We start from the raw sequence: 26,886 nt of genomic DNA, 5'->3' as shown, positions 1-26,886 counted from the left end.
GTCTGTGGGTATTTTTTATATACCTTCTGGGAGAGAGGAGAAAGTAGACCCCTGGGCTAGGCAGATCATTCATTTGCTCAACACTTTTGTTGTGATAGGACTCTCTCTCCAACCCACACCCATCTGTCTCCTCACTTTCTCCCTCCCTCTCTCCCCCTCTCCCCACCTCTGTCTCTTGGCTCTTCTTGTGCTCAATCCCAGTGACTCTTAGCCTTCTAGTCTCCTTTCAGCCAACCATCCTAAAAAGAACCCCTCAGAGGAGAGGGTCTTCTCATTCACCATGTATCCTCCCCTGATTGGGTGACCACTCAGAGCTATGAAATTCTTAGGATTCAACTTCCAGTAGAGAGCTAAGAGGCTCTTATTTAACCTTGGTTTCAGGGGTGAACTTTGGAATCCAAATTTACCAAGGACTTCTATATTTTGGTAGTTATGAAATAAAACTGCTAACTTGTTTCTTATTTAATTCCTTTGTGTTTTCTTTACCAGTTAGAACTTGGGCATGTGGTGCAGACCAGTGGTGATTGTTGTGAATGTTAACTGCAAAATAGTGTGGATCTCAGTTTATTACTTTAAAGAACCTGGTGTTCACTTTTTCACCTTTTCTGAATTTTCTATAAAATATATTTCTTTTATAATCAGAAATAAACATAGCGCTTAATTTTGTGTCAGTGTAGACAAGCCAGTGTATTAATTTCCTATTGCTACCATAACAAGTTATTACAAACTTAGTTGCTTGAAAAAAATAGAAATTTACTCTTTCACAGTTGTGTAGGTCAGAAATCTGAGTTGGTTCAGATATTTTCTCTGCTTCTGGTTTTACAAGACTGAATTCATAGTGTTGGGAGAGCTGTGTGCTTTTCTGGAGGCTCTGGTGATGAATTCCCTCCCAAGCTCATTAGGTTGTTGGTGAAATTCAGTTCCTGTGTTTGTACAACTGAAGTCCCTGTTTCCTTGCTGGCTGTTGGTCAAAGGTCAGTTTCAGATTCTAGAGGCTGCCCACATTCTTTGGCTTGTGGCCCTCACCTTCATTTTCAAAGCCAATAATATTTCATCTCTCTGACTTTAAGGACCTGTGTATTATATTGGACCACTTAGATAATCCAAGATAATCTATTTGAAAGTACACTGATTAGTAACCTTAATTCCATCTGCAAAATCCTCCCACAAAAGTACTAGATTAGTGTTTATCGGAAAAACTAAGAGGAAGGCTCTTGGGAGACATCTTTAGAATTCTGCCTATAACAACAGAGTGCCAGCACTTCATTCTTGCTGGAACCTAAAGAGTCCTGATCCTGTTTGAATTTTCCACAGGTTTTCCTGGTACTTACCAGGATTAGTAATTGCAAAGTAGGCATTTTAGGAAGAGATCCAGAAGGCACAAAAAGGGTTTGCCCCTTCAGTTTTCTGGACAAGGCCTCTTGATTGAAGAGAATTGGTTTCAAATTAGACATTCTTCAATATTTTCACATTTAACTGAAATGGAGCTGTCTTTCAAAGACCACAACTTATTCTGCTTCCATCACTGAACCCTTCTGACTCCTGTATCATAGGTTGGTCTTATGACTAGTTACTGTTCATCTTTTGTCTGGATGTTGTGTTACTGCCAAAATATTGGTGCATTCCTATCTTAGCTATTGACACCTCCAGAATCCCATTCATCTGTTCTTTCTCCTCTGATACATGGGACTTTTCCCCCCAAATCTCCTTTTTCCTTAGCTTCATCCTGTTCCTTCAGTGACCCATTGTCCCAAGGAACTCATCTAATCTTGGGATGTTCTTCCCTCACGTTAACTTGGATGACTTCCTGTGCTTATGTTCTCTTCCTCAATGTGAAATATGGGCTCAGATGAGAGGCTTGTGTTTCTGGGGGGCAGTGTGTGCACTGTAGACTCTATGTAGCACAAGATGTGCCTAAAATTTAACCTAAATGGCTGAATTCAGTACAGGAAGGGGGAAGCAGGAGACCTCTCTGAGGACATCTGAGACAGAAGGAGCCAGGTAGGGTCAGTGGTTGCATAGATATGTTTTATTTATTTATTTATTTATTTATTTATTTATTTATTTATTTATTTATTTATATTTATTTATTTTTTATTTTATTTTATTTTTTTAATTTATTTTTTTATTGTTGTTCAATTTACTAACATACAGAATAACCCCCAGTGCCCGTCACCCATTCACTCCCACCCCCCGCCCTCCTCCCCTTCTACCACCCCTAGTTCGTTTCCCAGAGTTAGCAGTCTTTACGTTCTGTCTCCCTTTCTGATATTTCCCACACATTTCTTCTCCCTTCCCTTATATTCCCTTTCACTATTATTTATATTCCCCAAATGAATGAGAACATATAATGTTTGTCCCTCTCCGACTGACTTACTTCACTCAGCATAATACCCTCCAGTTCCATCCACGTTGAAGCAAATGGTGGATATTTGTCATTTCTAATAGCTGAGTAATATTCCATTGTATACATAAACCACATCTTCTTTATCCATTCATCTTTCCTTGGACACCGAGGCTCCTTCCACAGTTTGGCTATCGTGGCCAATGCTGCTATAAACATCGGGGTGCAGGTGTCCCGGCGTTTCATTGCATTTGTATCTTTGGGGTAAATCCCCAACAGTGCAATTGCTGGGTCATAGGGCAGGTATATTTTTAACTGTTTGAGGAACCTCCACACAGTTTTCCAGAGTGGCTGCACCAGTTCACATTCCCACCAACAGTGTATGAGGGTTCCCTTTTCTCCGCATCCTCTCCAACATTTGTGGTTTCCTGCCTTGTTAATTTTCCCCATTCTCACTGGTGTGAGGTGGTATCTCATCGTGGTTTTGATTTGTATTTCCCTGATGGCAAGTGATGCAGAGCATTTTCTCATCTGCATGTTGGCCATGTCTATGTCTTCCTCTGTGAGATTTCTGTTCATGTCTTTTGCCCATTTCATGATTGGATTCTTTGTTTCTTTGGTGTTGAGTTTAATAAGTTCTTTATAGATCTTGGAAACTAGCCCTTTATCTGATATGTCATTTGCAAATATCTTCTCCCATTCTGTAGGTTGTCTTTGAGTTTTGTTGACTGTATCCTTTGCTGTGCAAAAGCTTCTTATCTTGATGAAGTCCCAATAGTTCATTTTTGCTTTTGTTTCTTTTGCCTTCGTGGATGTATCTTGCAAGAAGTTACTATGGCCGAGTTCAAAAAGGGTGTTGCCTGTGTTCTTCTCTAGGATTTTTTTTTAAAATTTTTATTTATTTATGATAGTCACATACAGAGAGAGAGAGAGAGAGGCAGAGACACAGGCAGAGGGAGAAGCAGGCTCCATGCACCAGGAGCCAGACGTGGGATTCGATCCCGGGTCTCCAGGATTGCGCCCTGGGCCAAAGGCAGGCGCCAAACTGCTGCGCCACCCAGGGATCCCTTCTCTAGGATTTTGATGGAATCTTGTCTCACATTTAGATCTTTCATCCATTTTGAGTTTATCTTTGTGTATGGTGAAAGAGAGTGGTCTACTTTCATTCTTCTGCATGTGGATGTCCAATTTTCCCAGCACCATTTATTGAAGAGACTGTCTTTCTTCCAATGGATAGTCTTTCCTCCTTTATCGAATATTAGTTGACCATAAAGTTCAGGGTCCACTTCTGGATTCTCTATTTTGTTCCACTGATCTATGTGTCTGTTTTTGTGCCAGTACCACACTGTCTTGATGACCACAGCTTTGTAGTACAACCTGAAATCTGGCATTGTGATGCCCCCAGATATGGTTTTCTTTTTTAAAATTCCCCTGGCTATTCGGGGTCTTTTCTGATTCCACACAAATCTTAAAATAATTTGTTCTAACTCTCTGAAGAAAGTCCATGGTATTTTGATAGGGATTGCATTAAACGTGTATATTGCCCTGGGTAACATTGACATTTTCACAATATTAATTCTGCCAATCCATGAGCATGGAATATTTTTCCATCTCTTTGTGTCTTCCTCAATTTCTTTCATAAGTGTTCTATAGTTTTGAGGGTATAGATCCTTTACATCTTTGGTTAGGTTTATTCCTAGGTATCTTATGCTTTTGGGTACAATTGTAAATGGGATTGACTCCTTAATTTCTCTTTCTTCAGTCTCATTGTTAGTGTATAGAAATGCCACTGACTTCTGGGCATTGATTTTGTATCCTGCCACGCTACCGAATTGCTGTATGAGTTCTAGCAATCTTGGGGTGGAGACTTTTGGGTTTTCTATGTAGAGTATCATGTCATCGGCGAAGAGGGGGAGTTTGACTTCTTCTTTGCCAATTAGAATGCCTTTAATGTCTTTTTGTTGTCTGATTGCTGAGGCTAGGACTTCCAGTACTATGTTGAACAGCAGTGGTGAGAGTGGACATCCCTGTCTTGTTCCTGATCTTAGGGGAAAGGCTCCCAGTGCTTCCCCATTGAGAATGATATTTGCTGTGGGCTTTTCATAGATGGCTTTTAAGATGTCGAGGAATGTTCCCTCTATCCCTACACTCTGAAGAGTTTTGATCAGAAATGGATGCTGTATTTTGTCAAATGCTTTCTCTGCATCCAATGAGAGGATCATATGGTTCTTGGTTTTTCTCTTGCTGATATGATGAATCACATTGATTGTTTTACGGGTGTTGAACCAGCCTTGTGTCCCGGGGATAAATTCTACTTGGTCATGGTGAATAATTTTCTTGATGTACTGTTGGATCCTATTGGCCAGTATTTTTTGAGAATTTTTGCATCCATGTTCATCAGGGATATTGGTCTGTAATTCTCCTTTTTGGTGGGGTCTTTGTCTGGTTTTGGAATTAAGGTGATGCTGGCCTCATAGAACGAATTTGGAAGTACTCCATCTCTTTCTATCTTTCCAAACAGCTTTAGGAGAATAGGTATGGTTTCCTGGTTGACCCTTTTATCTTTTAGCAGGATGGTCCTTAACCTCCACGTGTTTGAGGTCCTTCCAAACTTCTTGTTGTGATTTAGTTCTAATTTCAAGGCATTATGGTCTGAGAATATGCAGGGGACAATCCCAATCTTTTGGTATCGGTTCAGACCTGATTTGTGACCCAATATGTGGTCTATTCTGGAGAAAGTTCCATGTGCGCTTGAGAAGAATGTGTATTCAGTTGAGTTTGGATGTAAAGTTCTGTAGATATCTGTGAAATCCATCTGGTCCAGTGTATCATTTAAAGCTCTCGTTTCTTTGGAGATGTTGTGCTTAGAAGACCTATCGAGTATAGAAAGAGCTAGATTGAAGTCACCAAGTATAAGTGTATTATTATCTAAGTATTTCTTCACTTTGGTTAATAATTGATTTATATATTTGGCAGCTCCCACATTCGGGGCATATATATTGAGGATTGTTAAGTCCTCTTGTTGAATAGATCCTTTAAGTATGATATAGTGTCCCTCTTCATCTCTCACTACAGTCTTTGGGGTAAATTTTAGTTTATCTGATATAAGGATGGCTACCCCTGCTTTCTTTTGAGGACCATTCGAATGGTAAATGGTTCTCCAAGATATTTTTCCTTTAATCTGATTTCCAACACTGATTCTAATTCAATGTTCCAATCTTCCTGTGAATTATGTGTGCTTGCCAGACAAGATAGCCTGGCTTTAGATTCAGGTAATCTTAGGGCTTGATGATAGGAAATTCAATACAACTTGTTTTTTTTTGTTTGTTTTCATATTGGTCATTTTTTTTCTGAGGGTTTTACTGACATCTCTAAGCATTTACTAAATGCATTGATATTGGAAGAAATTCATCAATCCACTCATTCTTTTAAGATTGTATAATAGGTTTTATCTCACAATATGGTATTAAAAACATTTTTTATGGTTTCTTACTATGTTTATTTTTAAGATTCTGATGCATCCCACAAATTTCATAACATCTACAACATAAATTTTGACGTCAAACCATCAGTGAAGATTATAAATAAAGATATTTAATGGGGTCCTGTTGGGCAGTGTTCACTTGTGTGGTTAATATACATAGTTGACAAAAGAACTCTAGTCTAATGGCCATTTGTGAACATATTTTTATTTATTCATTAGTTAATTAAACCGATAGTTATTGAGGACTACTGTGGAGGCTGAGAAAATTAAGGCCGTTCCACCTTAAGTTCAGCATTAGCACAAGTACAGCCATCTCAGGCCCCTGTGAATAAAAGCTGAACTTTACCTTACTTCAGTTACAGGAAAAAACAACTTAACGACCTAGAAAGCCCCCTATTAGGATGAGAACAGAGCTCAGTGCCCTTGAAAGCCCCATATCAGAATGCAAACAGAACTTGAGAAATTCCTCCACCCCTTCTGGAGGTCCCCTAGACCAGCCCATAAAAACCCAGCTGGAACCCACCTCGGGGTCCAAGTCCCTGCTCTGCTGTGTTGGGTTTACTTGGACCCAAGCTCGAACTTGTTAATAAACCCTCATGTACTTGCATCAGTGTTGGCTCCTTGGTGGTTTCTCGGATTGCAATCTTGGGCACAACAGTACTTTATGAGAGACAGTACTTCAGTGGTTAGGGACCCATTGCTAAGCAAGAAAGAGTAGTCCTTGTTCTCATGGAACTGCTGAAGAAAATTAAGCATCAGGCAACACAAGTAATTATTTAATCCATTCATGATATGTGTTATGAAGGAGAGATCTAGTGAGTTCTGAGAGTGTATGATTGGAAGATTTAACCAGTTGACTTTTCAATGAAGCCATCCTTCAGGGAGAAATCTTTGGGCTAGGCCTACAGGAGTCAAGAAAAAGTTATGTCTGTAAGAATGAGTTGTCTCTACAGAGGGAGAAGACTTGAGCTGGAAGTTGTGCATGTGTGAAAGCCCTGGGATGGGCTCTGAGATAGAAACAGAGTTAGTTAAAACAAAACAAAGCAAAGCAAAACAAACTAGGAGCACTGCACACCTATTAGTATGACCAAAATCCAATAACACTGACATCATCAAATGCTGTCAAGGATATGAAGCAATAGGAATTCTTGTTCACTGTTGGAGAGAATGTAAAATGATACCACCACTTTGGAATACAGTTCAGCAGTCATACAAAACTAAACATACTCTTACCATATGATACAGTACCTAAATTCCTTGATATCTACCCCCGAAAGTTGAAAACTTATGTCTACAAAAAACCTGCACACAACAGCTTTATTCATAATTAGGAAAACTTGGAAAGAACCAAGATGTCCTTCAACCCAAGGAGGTGAGTCATTAAAAAAATTTGTGGTAAGTCTACTTCTGGGGAAGATGGTGGAGTAGGAGGCCTCTAAGCTGACCTCATCCCATGGATACAATTAGATAACATCCACATCAGTGTAAATAACCCAGAGAACAACCGAAAGATCGGAAGAACAGATTCTTCATGCTAAATGTAGAAAAGAGGCTACAGTGAAGAGGGTAGGAAGGGAAGAGATGAAGTTAGGAGCTAAATGGACCTGGAGGACTGTCTACAAGAGGGAAGGACCCCTCAGGTGTAGAGATGGGAAAGAAACAGAACTCACACCAGGCCCCCCAGGCATGAAGATTCCATTTAGGGAAGACAAATCCCCATAAAATTTGGCTTTGAAAACCAGAGGGGCAAAATTTTAAGAGTTCTTACAATCAGCTAGGCTTACCACCTGGAACTTTAAAAATCATCAGGCTCAGTTCTGGGAGATCTTGGGAGGGTGATAAGAAACTGAGTCCCTCCCCTTGAAAAGAGAGCACAACAAATAGCCCCATGGAGACAAGCATAAAAGCAGTACTTAAAAAAATGCCTGGGGTATATGGGAGGGATATTTGTTTACTAATCTCAGAGCATGTGTTGGAGGGGCAGGGATCTTTGGGAAATTTCACCAAGAACAAAGTTTTTGGCAGGTGCCATTTCCATCCCCCCACCTCCCAGCCTAGATACACAGATACTTGCAGGAACCAGCTCAGCATGATCACTCTCCAGCTAGCTTGCTACAGTGTGCCTTACCTCCATGTTCTGTCAATATGTCCCTTTCAGCTAGGCCTTGGTTCCAGGTCCTCTCCCACAACAGACCAACACAAACTTTCCTCACACTGCACATCCTGCCTTGGTGTTCTCCTGCTAACCTGCCCCCTCCAATATGTCCTTGGCTGGAGCCCATCCAAAGTGGTATCACAAGCCTAACAGTGTGCAGGCAGCCCTGACAAGGGTCAGCACCACTATGAAGTGACTCCTGCTCTGGGAAGAGAGTAAGATAATTACATACACCGGTCTGACGTTAGCACCAGCAGTGGGCTGAGGGCAGACCACTGATCTGGCTGAAGGCCCACCCAACCCACCAATGAAAGCTTTTTAGGGAATAACATAAGGAGAGTGCTCTACAGTTTGGTGCTACTGCATCTCTGATAAATACCTGGTCTAACTCAAGTCAGGTCCAAGGCAGCCCCCAGACTGTCCCACTAACAACACAGGGACAAAAACCTCACCTACAACAGGCAAAGAGAGTAATTGCACATGACTGGACAGAAGGCAAAAGCAGCTCAACCATAAGAGTAGGCTACGCACAACACATATAGGAGATACCCCTGAAGCATCAGATTTTGGTGAACAGGGGATATTCACTGTAGGGCACTACATGAACTTTTTTTCATAAAGTCATTGCTTTCAAGAGCAGGAGACATAGCTGTCTCTCCTAACACAGAGAAACAGATATAAAGAGTTAGAAAAAATGAGGAGACAGAGGAATATGTCCCCAATGAAAGAATGGTACAAAACCACAGCAAGAGAGCTAAACAAAATGAAGATAAGCCATGTGCCTGACTGAGAATTTAAAGTAGTGATTATAAAGATAATCACTGAACTTGAGAAAAGAGTGGAAGACCTCAGTAAGACCCTTAACAAAGAGATAGAATACATAAAAAAGAACAAGTCAGAGATAAAGAAGTCAATAACTGAAGTAAAAAAAAACACTAGGTGGAAAAATTATAGACTAGAGGAAGCAGAAGAACAGATTAGTGACCTGGAGGACAGAGCAATAGAAATCAATCAAGCTGAATGGAAGAGAGAAAAAAAGTAATTAAAAATGAAATAGTCTTAGGGAACTCAGCAACAACATCAAGCATAAAAGCATTCACATAATAGGGATCCCAGAAGAGATAGATAAAGGGGAAAAAAACTTACTTGAAGAAATAAAATAATAGCTGAAAACTTCCTGAACCTGGGAAAGGAAATAGAAATCCAGATATAGTAGTCATAGAGAGCCTCCAACAAAATCAACCCAAGGAAGTCCACCGCAAGAAACATAGTAATTAAAATGGCAAAAGTAGTGAAAAAGAGAGAATTTTTACAGCAGCTAAAGAAAACAGTTATATACAAGGGAAACCTCATAAAGCCATTAGCTGATTATTCAGCAGAAACTTTGTAACCAGAAGAGAGTGACATGATATATTCAAAGTGCTTAAAGGGAAAAATCTACAGCCAAGAATACTCTATCCAGCAAGGCTACCACTCAGAACAGAAGGTGAGGTAAAGAGTTTCCTAAACAAAAAAAGTTAACAGAATTCATGACCGCTAACTCAGCCCTACAAAAGATGTTAAAGGGGTCTTTTTGAGTGGAAAGGAAAGACTGTAAATAAGATTAAGAAAAGCAGGGAGCACAAAAGCAGCAAAATTAAGTATTTCTATAAAAATCAGTCAAGTAATTCACAAAATAAAAGGATCTAAAGTACGACCAAATACCTAAAACATGGAAAATAGAGGAATAAAGAATAGCTTTAAACTTAAGCAACCATCAACTTAATATAGACTATTATATACAGATGATATACACAAACCTAATGGTAACCACAAATCAGAAATCAGTAATGGATATGTAAAAATAAAAGAAGAAGGAATCCAGGTACATCACTAAAGAAAACCAGCAAACCATAGAGAAGACAGCAGATGAAGAAAGGAAGAGAACTACAAAACAACCATAAACAAGCAACAAAATGGCAATAAGTACATACTTACCCCATAATTACTGAATTACTGAAAGGGAATGAACTAAACACTCCAATGCAGGAAAAGCAGTTCTAAGAGGGAAGTTTATAGCAATATGGGCCTACCTCAAGAAGAAAGAAAAATTCTCAAGTAAAACAACTAAAGGGTAGAAGAGAGAAAAACAAACAAAACCCCCAAACGAGTAGAAGGAAGGAAATAAAAAAGATTAGAGCAGAAATAAATGAAATAGAAGTTAAAGAAACAATATTACAGATCAATGAAACCAGGCACTGGTTCTTTGAAAAGATCAACAAAATTAATAAGCCTTTAATCAGATTCATCAAAAGAGAGAAAGGACCCTCAAATAAACAAAATAAGAAATGAAAGATGAGAAATAACAACTCACACCATAGAAATACAAAGGATTCTAAGAGGATTATCATGAAAAATTATACGTCAACAAATTGGACAGCCTAGAAGAAATGGATAAATTCTTGGAAACATATGACCTACCAAAACTGAATTGGCAAGAAATAGAAAACTTGAATAGACTGATTATGAGCAATGAAATTGAATCAGTAATTTAAAAACTCTCAACAAACAAAAGTCCAGGATCAGATGGTTTCATAGGTAGGTCCTACTACATATTTAAAGAAGACTTAACACCTATTCTTCTCAAATGATTCCAAAAAATAGAAAAGGAAAGAAAGCTTCTAAATTCATTATATGAGGCCAGCATTACCCTGATACCAAAACTGGATATAAAGACACACACACACACACACACACACACACACACACACACACACGCACACAGAACTACAGGCCAATACCTCTGATGAAGATAGATGCAAAAATCTTCAATAAAATATTAGCAAACCAAGTCATAGGATGCATTAAAAAAGAATGATTTACCACGATCAGGAGGATTTATTCTTGGGATGCAAAGGTGGTTCAGTATTTGCAAATTAAAGTGATATATCACATTAATAAAAGATAAAAAACATGATAATTCCAATAGATGCAGAAAAGGCATTTAACAAAGTACAATATCTATTCATGTTAAAAACTCTCAACAAGTAGGTTTAGAGGCAACATACCTCAACATAATAAAGGCCATAGAGTGCCTGGGTGGCTCAGTTGGTAAAGCATCCAACTCTTGGTTTTGGCTCAGGTCATGATCTTAGGGTCATGAGATGGAGTCCCACCTCAGGCTCTGCACTCAGCACAAAGTCTGCTTAAGATTCTTCCTCTCTACCTCTGCCTCTCCCCCTGCTTGCTCTCTCTCTCTTTCTCAAATATACAATGGGTATTATGTGCAACTGATAAATTGTTGAACACTAAATCTGAGACTAATATACTATATGTTGGCTAATTGAAATTAAATTTAAAAAATAAAATAACTAAAGAAAAGGATGTCCACTCTTACCACTTTTATTCAACATAGTACTGGAAGTCCCAGCCATATCCCTCAGACAAGAAGAAAAAGATAAAAGATATCCAAATAGGTAAGGAAAAAGTAAAACTTTTACTATTTGCAGATGACTACATATAGGAAACCGTAAGGACTCCATCATAAAAATACTAAAGCTGATAAATGAATTCAGTAAGGTCACAGGATACAAAATCAAGATAGATAAATCTGTTGCATTTCTATATATTAATAATAAAGCAGCAGAAAGAGAAATTAAGAAAACAATTCCATTTACAATTGCATCAAAAATAATAAAATGCCTAGGAATGACCAAGGAAGTGGTTGAGCAAACTTAACAAAGGAAGTGAAAGACTTATGCTATGAAAACTATAAAACACTGATGAGAGAAATTGAAGATGACACAAAGAAATGGAATGATATCCCATGCCCATAGTTTGGAAGAACAAATATTGCTAAAATGTCCATACTACCCAAAAGCAAACTACAGATTAATGCAATCCCTATCAAAATACCAACAGCATTTTTCATAGAACTAGAACAAATAATACTAAAATTTGTATGGAATCACAAAAGACCCTGAGCAGCCAAACCAGTCTTGAAAAAGAAAAAAAAAAAAAAAAAAAAAAAAAAAAAAAACTAGAGGAATCACAATCCCAGATTTCAAGATATACAACAAAGCTATAGTAATCAAAACAGTATGGTACTGGCATAAAAATAGACCCATACATCAATGGAAGAAAATAGAAAAGCCAGAAATAAATGCATGATTATGTGGTCAATTAATCTTCAACAAAAGAGGAAAGAATGTACAGTGGAAAAAAGACAGTTTTTTTAACAAATGGTATTGGGAAAACTGGACATTTGTATGCAGAAGAATGAAACTAGATCACTTTCTTATACCATGCACAAAAATTAATTCAAAGTCAATTGAACACCTAAATGTGAGACCTAAAACCATAGAAATCCTAGAAGAGAGAACAGTCAATTATTTCTCCCACATTGGTTCTAGTGACATTTTCAAGATATGTCTCCTCAGGCAGGGGAAACAAAAGCAAAAATAAGCTACTAGGACTACATCAAAATAAACACTAATGCACAGAAAAGGAGACAACAAAACTGGAAGACAATCTACTGAATGGGAGAAGACATTTGCAAATGGCATATCCGATCAAGGGATAATATATAATTATATAAATATATATCTATATCTACATACAAAATAATTATATAAATATACAAATAACTCATACAGCTCAATACTGAAACATATAATCCAATTGAGGAGGAGTTGGAGTGCCAAGAACAAGTTGTAAGGTCTGTGATTTGTGAGTTCAGCAGTGGCATGTCACAGAGTACCAACCACATGCATAAATGTGACCCTAGGGGTCACACTTTTTTTATTTCATTTTATAGTTTTTAGTTGGCTCTTCTGTCCATCTTTTGAATAGGATTTTAAATACAAACAATTTATTTACACATCATACAAATGGTAATAAGAAGCTTGAGGAAGGAAACAATGAGAATAATTTATATAAGCATTTTAACAGACTAGGTATTTCAAATTTGTTTTCAAGTGCTAAGATAACATTTATTTAGCAGGACCAGCACATTCTGTAGGGATACAGGGCAGAGAAATTTGGACCAATAACATCGCAAATACTAAAATGCATCATAAAAGACTGTCCGGGAATATTGATGTAAGCCCCATGAAAGCATTGAGCAATACAGAGTAATAATTGTATGATCCTCCTAAGCTTCTTTAGAAATCAATTTTTGCTTATACAAGGAAACAAACTCTGTAATGTTTCTAGCCCAGATTTAGGGAGAGAAAAAGAATTGCTCTGTTACTCTGGATCCCTCACTCAGAAGCCCAGGTGAAAGTGTCAATGCCTGAAACCCATTTCCACGGTCATTCTGGTCTTTGTGTGACGGCTCATATCAAATGGTATGGTTGAACAGCCTCTGTATGTTTTTAAAGTATTTTGATGATATGAAATACCACTTATTAAAAATTAAGAATGAAGGATACAAAACTGTATATAGTGTATGATACCTATTTTATAACATTTGCGGCCTGAATTTCTCTTTGCTTCACTAGTCTATGAGTGCAAATGAGGCCTCATGATTGTTTGTGTCACAAATGTTGCTGTCTATTGCCTCTATTTGCATAATTCAGTCTCACCTGCTGTGCCTAGAAGGCGCTGATGCTGTCTTATATGTACTTACAAAGAGTTCTGTCAGTTTTCTTTACTTCAGATCTCTTTGTTGGTATCCAGGGCCTACAGCACAAGGGTACTCAGTTTAGATTCAAGCTGGGACTATACATATATAAATCCAGATTCATATAGAAGAATGTCTACAAGAAAACATACCAACTATTTTCTTCATGTGGTGAGATTATGGATAAGTTATTCTACTTTTTACATTTTTCAAATTGTTTCCAATGAACCTATTCTGCTTTTAAAGAAAAACTAGATAAAGAAAGAGGAAAAATGGAGAAAGAGAGGAGGAAGTCTGAGAACTTAATAGAGTGGCTGCATTAGAAGAAAATATTAACCTTCTATCCAAGGCAGATGGTTAAGCCAAGGTTAGAGCCCTGATTGGGAAAACTAGAGATTCTGACATGGAGTCTGGAAACAGTAAGTGGATACTCCCAAATATTTTGATTTCTCAGACTCCTTAAATCAACTGGTGTGGGCCACTTCTGGGGATCCACACCTTCCTATTAAAAGCCAGCACAATGCCATGTTAGAAGACAATGAAGAGACCTCTCCCTCACAAGGCAACGGGTGTCCATATCAGGATCTGCTCCCTCCTCCCATTCTGTCAACTACTCCTAGAACTAGGACTAATTCTCAGTATAATCCAATGACGGCTATGGGTCTGAAGCAGAGAAGAGACAGTATACCCCAAAGGAACTGTAAAATCTAACCAATATATTCTAGTGGGAGCCAGATACATGTGTGTGAGCTTGGATCTTGAGAGTGCTTGATTGGGGACCAGAAGATAAGATCTGATTAGTGAACATTCTCCCAAGATACAGAATTTGACATTTTGACAAGAGATGATGCAAATTTATGATTAGGATGAATTCTAGAAGTATCAAAAAAAATCATAGCCTACAATTAAACAACGTTGAAATGCAGAATTGCTATAGGAGATAGTGGAGAAATGGCCTAAAGGCTTCAGGATTTGGATATGCTAGAATGGATAAGTGGGTTCCACAGATTGCCTGGAGGACACACCGTTTACCAAGGCCATAAATGTGCACCAGTGAGAGGGGCACTTGCATCACTAAGGATTTCAATGATAGTTGTCCTATATAGGCCAGAGCTGACAGTAGGTGAGGTTGTTCCTGAATATGGCATGCTGCTAAAAGTGGAGATGACAGAAGCTTGAAACAATAAAGACCTGGTGGTGACACTTCACTGCCAGACACTAGAGGGTTGCTATTATAATTGAGATGATTAATAACACACAGTGTTTCTAGATGGGAAGCCAGTAAGACTACCCCTTGGTCTATATAAGAAGAAATTATGGATTATTGTCCTAATTGATTACAAAAGGTCACAATCTCATTTCTAGTTTCTAGACCTAAGCCAGTTTTCAGATCTAGAATCTGCTGATTAGGGAGCCAGCTGTGAGATGATGCAGTCACAAGGCCATGTGAATAACAAAACAATCCTTCATAAGACAGAAGTGGGGATCCCTGGGTGGCGCAGCGGTTTGGCGCCTGCCTTTGGCCCAGGGCGCGATCCTGGAGACCCGGGATCGAATCCCACGTCAGGCTCCCGGTGCATGGAGCCTGCTTCTCCCTCTGCCTGTGTCTCTGCCTCTCTCTCTCTCTCTCTGTGACTATCATAAAATAAATAAAAATTTAAAAAAAAAAAAAAAAAAAAAAAAAAAAAAAAAAAAAAAAAAAAAAAGACAGAAGTGGTGCAACTGGGATCAATAAGCATAAGCAAACTGGGAGCACATTGCCTGGGCCCCTAAGTATCCACCTCTGTTGCACTATCACCTTGTTTCCAATTCACACCTATGGTCGTGTTGGGGATTTCAATAGAACATCTGAAGGGGCAGGGAAAAGCTTACATATGTATATCAAAATTAGTTTGTATATGGGCTCAAGCTGAAAATAGAGAGCAACTACATTAAAGTCCACCCAGAGGTAGGCTTAGAAGACAGGGTGAAGGGAAATTGTTCCCAATGGGCAAGACTTCAGATAGTGCACCTTATCCCAGTCACCTACGATTTGTGGAAAGAGAAATAGCCTGAATTAGAAAGTATATGGACTCATAGACATGGAGAACGGTCTGGCTGGGAGTGAAAAGATAGTAAGTTTGATGACAAGGATTTCGGGTTAGAGAAATATAGATGGACATATAGGAGTGTCCAGGAAGTATAAAGATTTTTGTATCACATGCTACCCACCAGAGAGCATCCATCATTGAAGTACTAGACTGAGAAGTATACAAAATTATTTGGACGGTATACGCCGGCCAGCCTTCATCATTGACCAGCCTAGTGTTGTCATAATAGGCAAATGAGGGCAGCCCGGGTGGCTCAGTGGTTTAGTGCCACTTTCAGCCCAGGGCCTGATCCTGGAGACCCAGGATTGAGTCCCACATCGGGCTCCCTGCATGGAGCCTGCTTCTCCCTCTGCCTGTGTCTCTGCCTGTCTGTCTGTCTCTCTCTCTGTGTGTCTCTCATGAATAAATAAAATAAATAAAATTTAAAAAAATAATAGGCAAATGAACAAAGTGGTCATGGCAGCAGAGATGGTGGTTACATGTGAGCCCAACAGCCTAGATTCAAACTTACTGATCTAGGTACTGCTGCCTTTGAATGTCCAATCAAGAACAGAGACTAATGCTGAGACCCTTACTTGGAACTGTTCCTTTGTTTGGTACTGGGTTCTAGAATCAGGAAGTAGAAGCAGTAGTGACTGCACTGCACTTACTATTACTCCGCATGATTCATTGGAGAACTTTATGCTTCTTATTCCTATACCTTTGGGTTTTGCAGGAATAAGAGCCTGATTTCTTGTAATGGGGCAGTTTAGCCAGGGAACCGGGGAAGCATCTCATTGAATTCTAAGCTGTGAGTGCTTGCAGGGCATTTGTGTTCCTTGTGTCTAGAGACTGGCAGGCAAAAAAAGTCACTGTCTTGGCAGGGGTAATTGACACTGATCATTGGGGGAAATAAGAGACATGGAAAAATGTGTAGAATCTTGGGTGATCCATTTAGGTACCTCTTGGCATCTTTTGCCAATTGTAATGGCAAAAGATTTTGGACAACCTAGAATCATGGAGAGTTCTTAGGGTCTGTGTCACACCACTTAGTAAGCCAGCAAGACCAGAGAGGTGGCTCTGGAGGGTAAAAGAAAGCTAGAATGGATAGTGAGGGAGGGAGACAATGTGTGACTTGTAGCCGCGAGACCAGCTACAACAGTGGGTGTGGTTAGTCCCTCTTCTAAGATTCCCTCAAGAAGAGAGGTTTATAGAAATTCTAGAGGAGCTGCTCCCTGAATGTATATGAAGTGGAGGTGAATGGGACAAAGAGTCAACTGTGGTAGATAGAAATGGATATGCGCCATCAAGTTCACCCTTCAAGGAAAGATTTGTTGCCCAGCTCTAGGAAGCGTGATGAGCTAACAGCCTCCAGCTGGCAGCTCTTTCAGGCTCTGCCTCCACTGCAGACAGTACCTCTCCTCAGGTTGGGTCCTTCCCAAGGGTATCTCACAACCAGTGACTGAGCGAGGCAGGAGTAAAGGTGTGTCCAATTAGGCCTGCATAATGCAGGATAACTCTGAAGGGCAATTGTTAGTTCGGAGCTCCTTAGCAGGCTGGCTAAGGCTTCATCAGGCTTGTGCTCTGGCTTCTCTGTCCAATCTGCTTCCTCCTCTACCTTTCACAGGTAATGTGATACACATCTCACTCCTAATTCACATCTCATCTTTAGTCCCATTTAAGTTTCTGCTTTGAGAACCCAGCCTGTGAGAAGAAAGTTCCTGTTCAAGGTTAATAGAGAAGATTCTAAGTAAATAAAATGTCTAATTCTAATTATGTAAAATTTGTGTGTTCCCTGGCTGAAATAATTAGCAATTGTTTTAGAGTCTACTTCAGCCTTATTATTCATGGATTTTATTTTTCTTTGGTTGCTAATCCTGTGTTGTAAATATCAATAAAATATCAGCCCATAGTTTGGAGTTATGATTCTTCAGGTCAAGTTTTTACTAGAATTTTTAAAATCTTTAATATATTGTTACCTTTATCCTTTATTTTGAAGGATTTCTGTAAAGGGTGGGTTTACTTAATAGTGACTCATTCATGTTTGAATTCAGAAGGAGGACTAATGTGAAGATCCTAATGTGTTTGCTGTTGGGTATGCAAATTTTCGAGATGAGATAGTTGGAAAACGAGTCAACAAAAATCTGCCTGAAGTAATGCCTCTTTTTAAAGTTCTTCATGGTACTATTTCCATTTCAAAGAGGTCTATTGTTGGTTCAATAATTTCTGCTACATCTTCTAATTCTAAAAATGACAGTGAACAATGCTATTTCTTAAAACTTTATTTGGAAATAATTTCATAGTCACAGAAAAATGGCAAGATTAAGAATAGTACAGAGAACACCTGTATATCTTTTACTCAAATTCACCTATTGCTAATATTTTACTCCATTTGCTTTATTACTGGCTTGTGCCCCTGAGATAGATAGATATATAGATATATAGTTATCTACATAGTCCTTTTCCTCTAAATATTTCTGTATTATTTCTGAAGAATAAGAATATATCCTGGGGCACCTGAGTGGCTTGGTTGGTTTGGTATCTGACTCTTGGTTTCTGCTTGGGTCATGGTCTCAGGGTCATGAGATCAAGCCTTGTGTCAGGCTGTGCTCAGCAAGTAATCTGCTTGAGATTCTCTCCCTCTCCCTCTGCCCCTCCCCTCATTTTCCTTCTCTCTAAAATAAAATAAATAAATAAATAAATATTTTTGTTTTAAAAAAAGAACAAGGATATCCTCTCATATAAACACAATATGGTTACCAACTTCAGGAAATTCAACATTCATATAATACTTTTACATAATCTGTCTTCTGTATTTTAGTTTTATCTTTTGGTCATGAAAGGTGAAGCACATTTGAAGAATGGAGCACAAGAAGAAAACTGATGGCACCGAAAGTCTTTTCTCAATGCAAAGAAAGCAGAAGACAATTGTATTAGTTTCCTATGACTGCTTTAACCACAAATTTAGTTGCTTAAAAAAATACACATTTATTCTCTTACAGTTCTGGAAGCCATAAATCCGTGTGTATGTGTGTGTGTGTGTGTGTGTGTGTGTGTGTGTATACATGAGGATATATTTTTTAGATGTACCCACTAGGAACAAGAAGCAAACACACCCCAACAATGAGCACACTTAGCACCCAGACCTTGATCTGTAATACCATCACCCATTAGAAACAAAACCACCAAGGCTCCTCAAAAAAAAATGGTTAATTTCAGAACTTGGACAATGTGGATTACAAGAAGAACCTAAAATATCTTACAGTTAGAAAGTAAGGAAGTAGTCAAAAAATGAAGGGACATGTCACAAGACACAGAAGCTGCTGTTGGGGCTCCCATATCATAATCTATGATACTCTGAGCACTAAAATAATTAAGGACAGTAATGAATTACAAACTCCTGAAAAAGTTGGAATCAATGATCCATTTTCTAATATATTGATGAAGGATAAATACGTTGATGAAAGAGGATAGCAGATCTTTGCTCATAGTAAAATGCCAAATGCAGATGGTAAAATGCGGGAATGCTGGAACTGGCAGGTCACCTTTCTGCAACCATCATATTAAAAGTTGGTTCAGATGAGCACCATCAATGGGCACTAAACCAAAGGGGGAATTTTTGTTAAATTTATGTTGTCTTAAAATGTCTCCCCAGATTGCTTATTAATTACAATGAAAAAGACAGTGATTATTCAGTAGGGAATTGAACATCTTGACTGTGTTCACAAGCTAACCATCACCATTAAGGGGCAGATGGGCCTGATGTACCTCAAGATGCAACACCCAGAGAACAATAAAACATCACTTATGAAGTGTTCCAGTCAAGAATATACAACCTGAATCCAAGCATGAGAAAACACCAGACAAATCCAAAGTGAGCAATAATTTCTTTTAAAATATTATATTCTTTAAAAACATAAATAACATTGAAAGATAAAGACTATGGAAATATCCTAGCATAAAAAGCCCGAGAGACATGATAACTAAATGCAATACATGATGCTAAGCTGGATTCTGTACTGGGGGAATTACTTCCACAAGTGTTGTTTGAACTTTCATTGTGTCTGAGAACTGCCCAGGGGGAAGCACATAAACATACATACAACATGAATACTTGCACTTAATGTACAAAGCATATGGTGGTGCCAGGGGAGATACCAATTTTGCTTGGTGTGATGAAGCTGAGGGAGGGGGAATCCAGGCAGAAATCCCAGTGGAGGTGATTATCCTGCCAGGCAAGATTTCTGCCTTCCTGATGTATTTACCTTCCATCTACAGGCTCAACCCAGATTTTCTTATTGACCCAAGGCCCCATCCTGCTTGATTTCCCACCACCACACCTATGATTTGTCACATGCTATTTCCCTGGGCTACCTATGCATGACCTGGTTCCTTGGGAATCTTGTTCTTGCTGAGTAACCTTCTTTCTCTCTGTATGATGGGCTTCTGAGCCATTTCAATCCTGTTTCTGCCCTGAACTCAGTTGGTATCTGCATTGTACTCATCTGAGCCTTTGGAAGAGACTTTGACTTTGGCTTCTCATGAGGCACTCTTTTATCTGAGAGCTGTAGGCAGTTTGCAGCCTCTCGGCCCTCATAGATCTTACTTTCTATCTTAAAATACTAAATATTTTCTGACTTAGAGTGGTTAGTATGTCTACAGAAAAAATTGTGAGGTTTTACATGCCTTCAAGCCTTTTTCTACATTTTATCCCTTTCTAGCATGATGAGTTGCACATTGTAACCCTTTGAAAGCTGTTTTGTACACACTGTTTTGCTGTAGAGTCAAAGTTCACAATCAAGTGGACTGACCGTTGTAGCTCCAGTGGACTCACTCCCCTATCCTGGCTGTATAGGGCAGGGAATAGCTCTCCCAGAGTCCAGCAAGGATAGCCTTTCAAGAGAGATGCAGGAAACCAAGTAAGATAAACACATATTGGGAATGAAGATTAAGAAATAGTACCTTAGAGGCAAATCATTAGGTATATTTATTTCAAAGAAAAGTGGCAATGTGGTGATGAATGATTGATGAGATAGCTTAGTATTTATGATCTCTGTAGAAAAGAGTTCCTGCTCTAGCTCTCTAGCTCTTAGGGGGGAAGTCATCCTGTTGATGGAGGGGCCTGAAATTTTTATGTCTGACTTCTGGTTATGGACAACTACTTTTGAGAATCTCTGCAATAAAACAAGAGGATGCAAACTCAGGACAGGTGGTAGGGCCCACATGGTCACTTGGAACAAACCTGTACCCTGAATGAGACACATCTGTCCTTGGACCTTTATGTTTCTCCAAAGAGCACACCTAGAATTCTGAAAGAGCAATGAGAATGACAGGACAAAGGATAGAGGGATAAAAGGGTTTGTATATACTTGACATGGTAGAGAAAAGAGCCCCTGGATATTTTTAATATTTTAAGTTCACAGCTTTTCAGAAGGGATATGCCAAATTTTCAAACTCGCATTTCCTATTTCCGTGTTCTAAGAGAGAAGTATGGGGTAGAGACAGTATAAAGGAAATGCTCTTGGAAGCCCATTCTTGTGTTTTTTGAGAAGGTGGTGGTAAACCTTGCTATCTCATGGCTTTTATAATATACCTGTGAACTTCATGCAATTTGGGGGAAAAAAAAAGGAGTAAGAAGCAACCAATCCTGGCCTATGTACTGCTTTACCTGCCCCTGGTCTTCCCTTTCTCAGCAAATGGCAGTTATTTTATTCTCAGATCAGAAAACTTCGAGTCATTCTTGATGTTTCTTATACCTTGTACACAATCTATTTGTAAATCCTGTTGACCTTGTCTTAAAAATATTTCTGGAGTTTAATCACCACTCACCAAATCCACCGCTATTACTCTTGCAACGGACTTGGTCTTGATCTCTGGCCTGGATTGTGCATTAGCCTCCTTTGGTCTCTTTGCTTGTAACCTTGCCACTTTATAGTCTGTTTTTAAAACAGTAGCCAGAGGGATCCAAGTAAAAAGACAAATTGTATCCTGTCATTCCTATGCTGGAAATTCTGCAATGGTTTCCATTTGGCTCAGTATATAAGATAATTTCCTTTCAGGGGCTTCTAGAACCTGGCCCACTCTATTATCTCATCCTACTTCCTGTTGTCCCTTGAATACTCTAAGCATGTTGCTGCTTTAAAATCTCTGCTGTTCCTTTTGTCTGTAACATTCTTCCTGCAAATATTTTTATTGCTTGTTTCTCATGTCAAATCTCTGTGGAGTCAAATATCAACTTATCAATGAAGTATTTCTTGGCCACCCTTTATAAAACATTAACTCCCTCTCTCAGCTTCCCTGTTCCTCTTTTGCTGTTTTATTTTCAGAGTACTCTTTAGCATATGGCATGCTACTTATTTATTTTTTATTGTTTGTTTCCCTATTAAATATAGGCTCCTTTAGAATTCCTTATTTTGTTTATATCCTTAACACTTGAAAGAATGCCTGGCATGTTTTCAGTACTCAACTGAAATAATTGTAAAAATGTAAATTTTTACATTTTTAATTCCCAATGGAAATGATCAAGTTAAGCACCTATAAAACTAAATTCTAGTATGAAATATGTAGCTCGGGACTAAGGGAGAGGATTTCCTGTTAAAGAAATATATCCAATAAGTAGAAACCTGCTAAGAAATACCAAGGAATTCTTCAAGTCTTTAAAAGGATGAATGATTATTTTTAAAGTTCTACAATTTACTGTTCAGTAATCACCCCAACATAAAATTTTAATTCTAGAAATTTTAGCAGGTTTTCCTCATAAATCTGGAATTCTTAGGTAATGAGGATTCTAGACAAGGGAACCAGGGATCAGAAGCTCCATAACTAGAGTGGCATTCAAATTTCTCCAAGGAAAAGTTACATTTCTGTAATGAGTGTGGGAGGATCAAGGTTGGTGGCACAATAGTCAACACCAGAAGTGACAATGTGCACATCACCTCTATAATAGCTAAATGCCAAGTGAAGGGTATTTAGGACATAAGAATGATAAAGATGATAAGGACTCTATTTTCAAAAATTAGTGTCGTAGGAAAGGGAATTTGTTCCACTAATTACTTGATTTTCCAATTTCCATGGAGTTCCAGACCACAGATATCTGGAAGTAGGAGATTAATGCAAACACAGTTTAACACAGTGCAAACTGCGCACTTTAAGGGGTCATTTGTTCAAAGGTCTCATTGAAGTGGTAGATTCCAGAGGGACTTGCTGTACTCAAGAATCCTCTCTCTATTTTTTTACATTTAGTTTTTAATGTAGAAGATTTCAAACATACAATTAGAATATGGTAATGAGCCACCATGAATTCATCATCCAGCTTCAGAGATTACCACACTTTGCCATTTTCAGAACCCACTTAAGACATCTACACTTTGTACTTAATATGACTTTGCATTTCTGTGTGAATAGTAGATGATTACATCCTGATAAAACAAAGGCAGTACAGCTGACTAAAAAGTCAACCGCATAAAAAAATAATTACCTCACTCATTGTGACATATTCTCTTTCTTTAAAAATGGTTTTACCAGTTATAAATGATGTATCAGGCATAGGTTCACATGCAAAGAACTCCAGCTTGGTCGATTAGTTTGCTGAATACAAGAAGAAAGGACGGAAGGTGGGAAAACAAATGTAGGTTTTAAGTGAGAATTCGAGAACGTAGAAGATTTAAGATGTCATTTTGGAAAGTTCTGAGCTGGAACATACTTTGTGTAACTCCTAGCTGTGGGCTGAGCAGTATGATGCCATCGTGTTGAGGCTGCTCATAAGACCATTGGCATGTTTCCTCACATGGCTCTTCTAGGTGTAGGCCTGATGGAGTCGGAGAACAGCAGATCAGTCAAAGATGGTGCAGTTGCCTTTAGAAAGGTGCTTTTTACGAATAGATCTTGGAGGAATTGGCTTTTGTCTGTATTTGGTTTGCCCTACGTAGCATTTCTAACGGGGAGGATGATCTTACAGAAGTGTAGTAACTTGTGAAGCATTTATAAAACTGATTCATTCTTTTTATAGTTTTTTTTTTAAGATTTTATTTATTTATTCATGAGAGACAGAGAAAGAAAGGCAGAGACATAGGCAGAGAGAAAGGCAGGCTCCCTCCAGGAAGACTAATGTAGGACTCCAACCTGAAACCCCAGGACCACAACCTGGGCCAAATATAGATGCTCAACCATTGAGTCCCCAGGTTCCCCTGATTCATTCTTAAATAAGGCCAGGTTGTTAAATAGTTTGTCAGCATTTCCAGACTTAGTCAAAGAATAATGTATTACTCTATAACAATCAGCCATTTTTATTTAAATAAAAAAATTTATAGTATTGTAAATTATCATAAAAACAGATTTACTTTCAGATAACCTGAGGCATATTCATATAAGTCCTAATAGTTGGCATAGAAAAATATCCTTTGTTGAAACTTACAAAAGTAGCTTATATGGTTAAGTAAGGGTTTTTAATTTTTATTTTTTTAGTAAGGGGTTGTTTAAACTTGTAAAAAATTCAAGGCAGAGGGGGAAATGTTTACCATAAAATATTCACATTTGACTATCCGATCGCAAGATTTCTAATATAAAAGAAAATATGTATTAAGACACAATTCATCCATTTTAATGAGAGCATAGGAAGCTGTGATGCAGATGGGACATATACTAATAAGGGCTGAAATGTCAATTGACAATGTTAAATGTCAATAAATGATATTATACCTCAGTAAGATTTTAAAGCTACCAGACTACATAAGGAACTTTATTACTGCAAGAAATTTCTCAAATTTAAAATAGGAGCAGTTTTAATGGAACAAAAATCCAGAGATCTTCCAGTTGGACTTGAAGTTTAATCATGAGTAACAAAGATCTTTGACTTGGGGACTGTAGATTTATAGACTGCTTATCTGCTTATGGTAGTATTAAAAACTTACTGGGCTGGAGTGAACACATCTAAGTTCTAGCCCCTGCTGTGCTAATTATTGTGGGAATTTAGTCGTGATTTGGGATTATATAAGATTTAAAGATTTTTAAAATTCTGTTTAGTTTCAAAGAAATTGTGAGCTGCTCCAACAAAATTTTCTCTGCTACATTTCTTCTGGCTGTCATTACTTAGGGCCTTAATGAAAGTTTGGAGAACCTAGTAAATGATTTCTAGCTGGGAACCCAGAATGTCCAAATTCTGCTGTCTATAAACACTCTTCCTGTGAATTTCTCAAGAGAAAATTATAAAAGAAAACTAAATACTTAAAAGCAATTATCAAGGACACTTATTTCCCAAACTGTAATGTAGGACCTTCAGGATTCCTGAATATGGCCTAGATCTGAGGTCCTTTTCTCCAAACTCAGATTTACATCTAGTTTCAATTAAGTACCTAAAGATGAAACAATTATTTTTAAGTGCTCCTGATAGAAAGAGAAAAGAAAGCAAAGTAATTTCTTTTTCTACTTCTGGAATTTAGCATCAACTCAGTTTAAAGAGTTAGGATGACTTTTGAGCAAATAGCAAGCTTGCCCACAAGTAAGTCCCGTCTGATCAGTGTTCTGGAATCTGATTCCACCAGATAAGAGTTTCATTCTCTTGGAAAACATGGGAGTAGTCCAGATATCTTTACATTCCTTACCATTAATTCTGCTCAAATCTTGTAAAGAGTAGAACTTAAAGTAAAATCAGTGGTCTGTGTGCTTCTGCTTCTGGTATGTCTGAGTAAGCTCTGATTGATAACTATAATCTCTGGGAAAAATACAAAGGTCAATCACATGAAGTCATTGGAGAACAAACAAAACAGGCTGATTCTGGGGGGAGTTAGCATTTGGACAAAATGAATGATATGAGGAGTTTCCTGAATTTCATGGATTATAGGTTGAGGACAGACTCAGTCAATGCTATGTGAGGTGACTAAAACTTACAGAAAACATGTAATCCTGCTGCTTAAAAAACAGATTTCATAGCATCCCAAAACCATTGAAATCAAGGCTAGAACTGCAGAAAAGCAAGAATCAGAGAGAAGAGGAAACAAATTCTGTGTATAAAACACCCAAACATCTGTCTGATCCTTGGATCACACATGTGCATTTGGGCAGCCCAGTTCAGGATTTAAAAAGTTGGATAAGCTTTGAGCTCCTTTTCAAGAAACAGAATTTACAGTTTTAGTCCAAACAAGGTGACTGACTTCTAAACCAAAAATAATCACCACACTCAGCAGAGGACTATAACAGAACTCAGTCACCAGAACTTGACATTAACAAAATCAAAGTACAATTCGAAAGTTCTTTTTAAAGAACGAGAAAAGGTATACCATTCTCAAAAGAAAAGACCATCAATGGACTCTGATCCTCATGTTGATAATAACAAACAAGGATTTTAAAATAGCTCTTGTAGCTGCTCAATGACATAATGGAAAATATGCTCAAAATGATCAAAGAAAAATTATCAGCAGAGAAATAAACATTTTTACAAAAAAAGTGGAAATACCAAAATGGAGATATAATGTCTGGATTAAAAATATTTGTTGGACAGGCTTAACAGCAGAAAAAAGAGTTGGTGAATTCGAAAATTGAAGTAAAAAGATTGAAGTCAATACACTTTTCTTGCTTACAGAATTTAATCTTATCTCTTCATCACTAAGCCATGACTTAAAATCTTTGTAGAACTAACATTAGCTCCAGTGCTTTGCCTAGAGTATATGCTGTCAGCCATTTGTAAAGAGAATAATAGTGAATCAAAAGAAATTTAGTGCAGTCAGCGTATACCAATTAACTAATTAACTAGAGGTTGATATCTATTTCTCACTGTAAAATCGCTTGAGTTCTCTTAGGATTTTAATAATTAGTTGTTTTAATTGGCATGGATATTCATAAAATCCAAGCACTTTTCAATTAAAACCCCCTATAATACTTAATTTTTAGTTCTTGGGGTGTTTTACAATAATGAATCCCAGGTAATAACAGTAGTTGAGCTTTATTGATCACTTATTCCTCTAAGTAGTCTTAAGAAGTAGGTAATCTAATAACATTTTTAGAAATGAAGAAGCTGAGACCTTGTAACATCGCTTTACATATATTGGCACATAGCTGGTAAATTGTAATGTTGGGATTTAAACCTGGGCTCTGAAGCCAAAGGCCATGTGCTTCTCCAGGCCTTATCTGTTTTGTAATCAGAGTAGTCACAGTAGCAATAATGAGACTCCGCAACCCTAATACACATGAATTAAAGCTGTGAGTCTTTAATTATAAATGATTCTAAACTTTGTCAGT

General features: G+C 38.1%; 2 long non-coding RNA genes across 3 annotated transcripts in view; both read left to right on the top strand.

Moving 5' to 3' along the window:
- The first annotated feature begins 13,562 nt into the window (after nucleotides 1-13,562).
- The window catches only part of LOC119874212, a 69,945-nt gene continuing 56,621 nt past the window's right edge, over nucleotides 13,563-26,886 (top strand). For both annotated transcript variants that reach the window (XR_005367990.1, XR_005367991.1), the window contains exon 1: nucleotides 13,563-13,756. This is a non-coding gene — a long non-coding RNA (uncharacterized LOC119874212). The remainder of the gene's footprint in view (nucleotides 13,757-26,886) is intronic.
- Nucleotides 16,122-17,430, top strand: LOC111098347. The gene is made up of 2 exons (XR_005367989.1): nucleotides 16,122-16,465; nucleotides 17,282-17,430. It is a non-coding gene; the product is annotated as an uncharacterized LOC111098347 (long non-coding RNA).

The sequence above is a fragment of the Canis lupus genome, chromosome 12, assembly GCF_011100685.1.
Source record: "Canis lupus familiaris isolate Mischka breed German Shepherd chromosome 12, alternate assembly UU_Cfam_GSD_1.0, whole genome shotgun sequence".
Classification (NCBI taxonomy): domain Eukaryota; kingdom Metazoa; phylum Chordata; class Mammalia; order Carnivora; family Canidae; genus Canis; species Canis lupus.
This window is presented reverse-complemented; position numbering and strand designations above follow the sequence as displayed.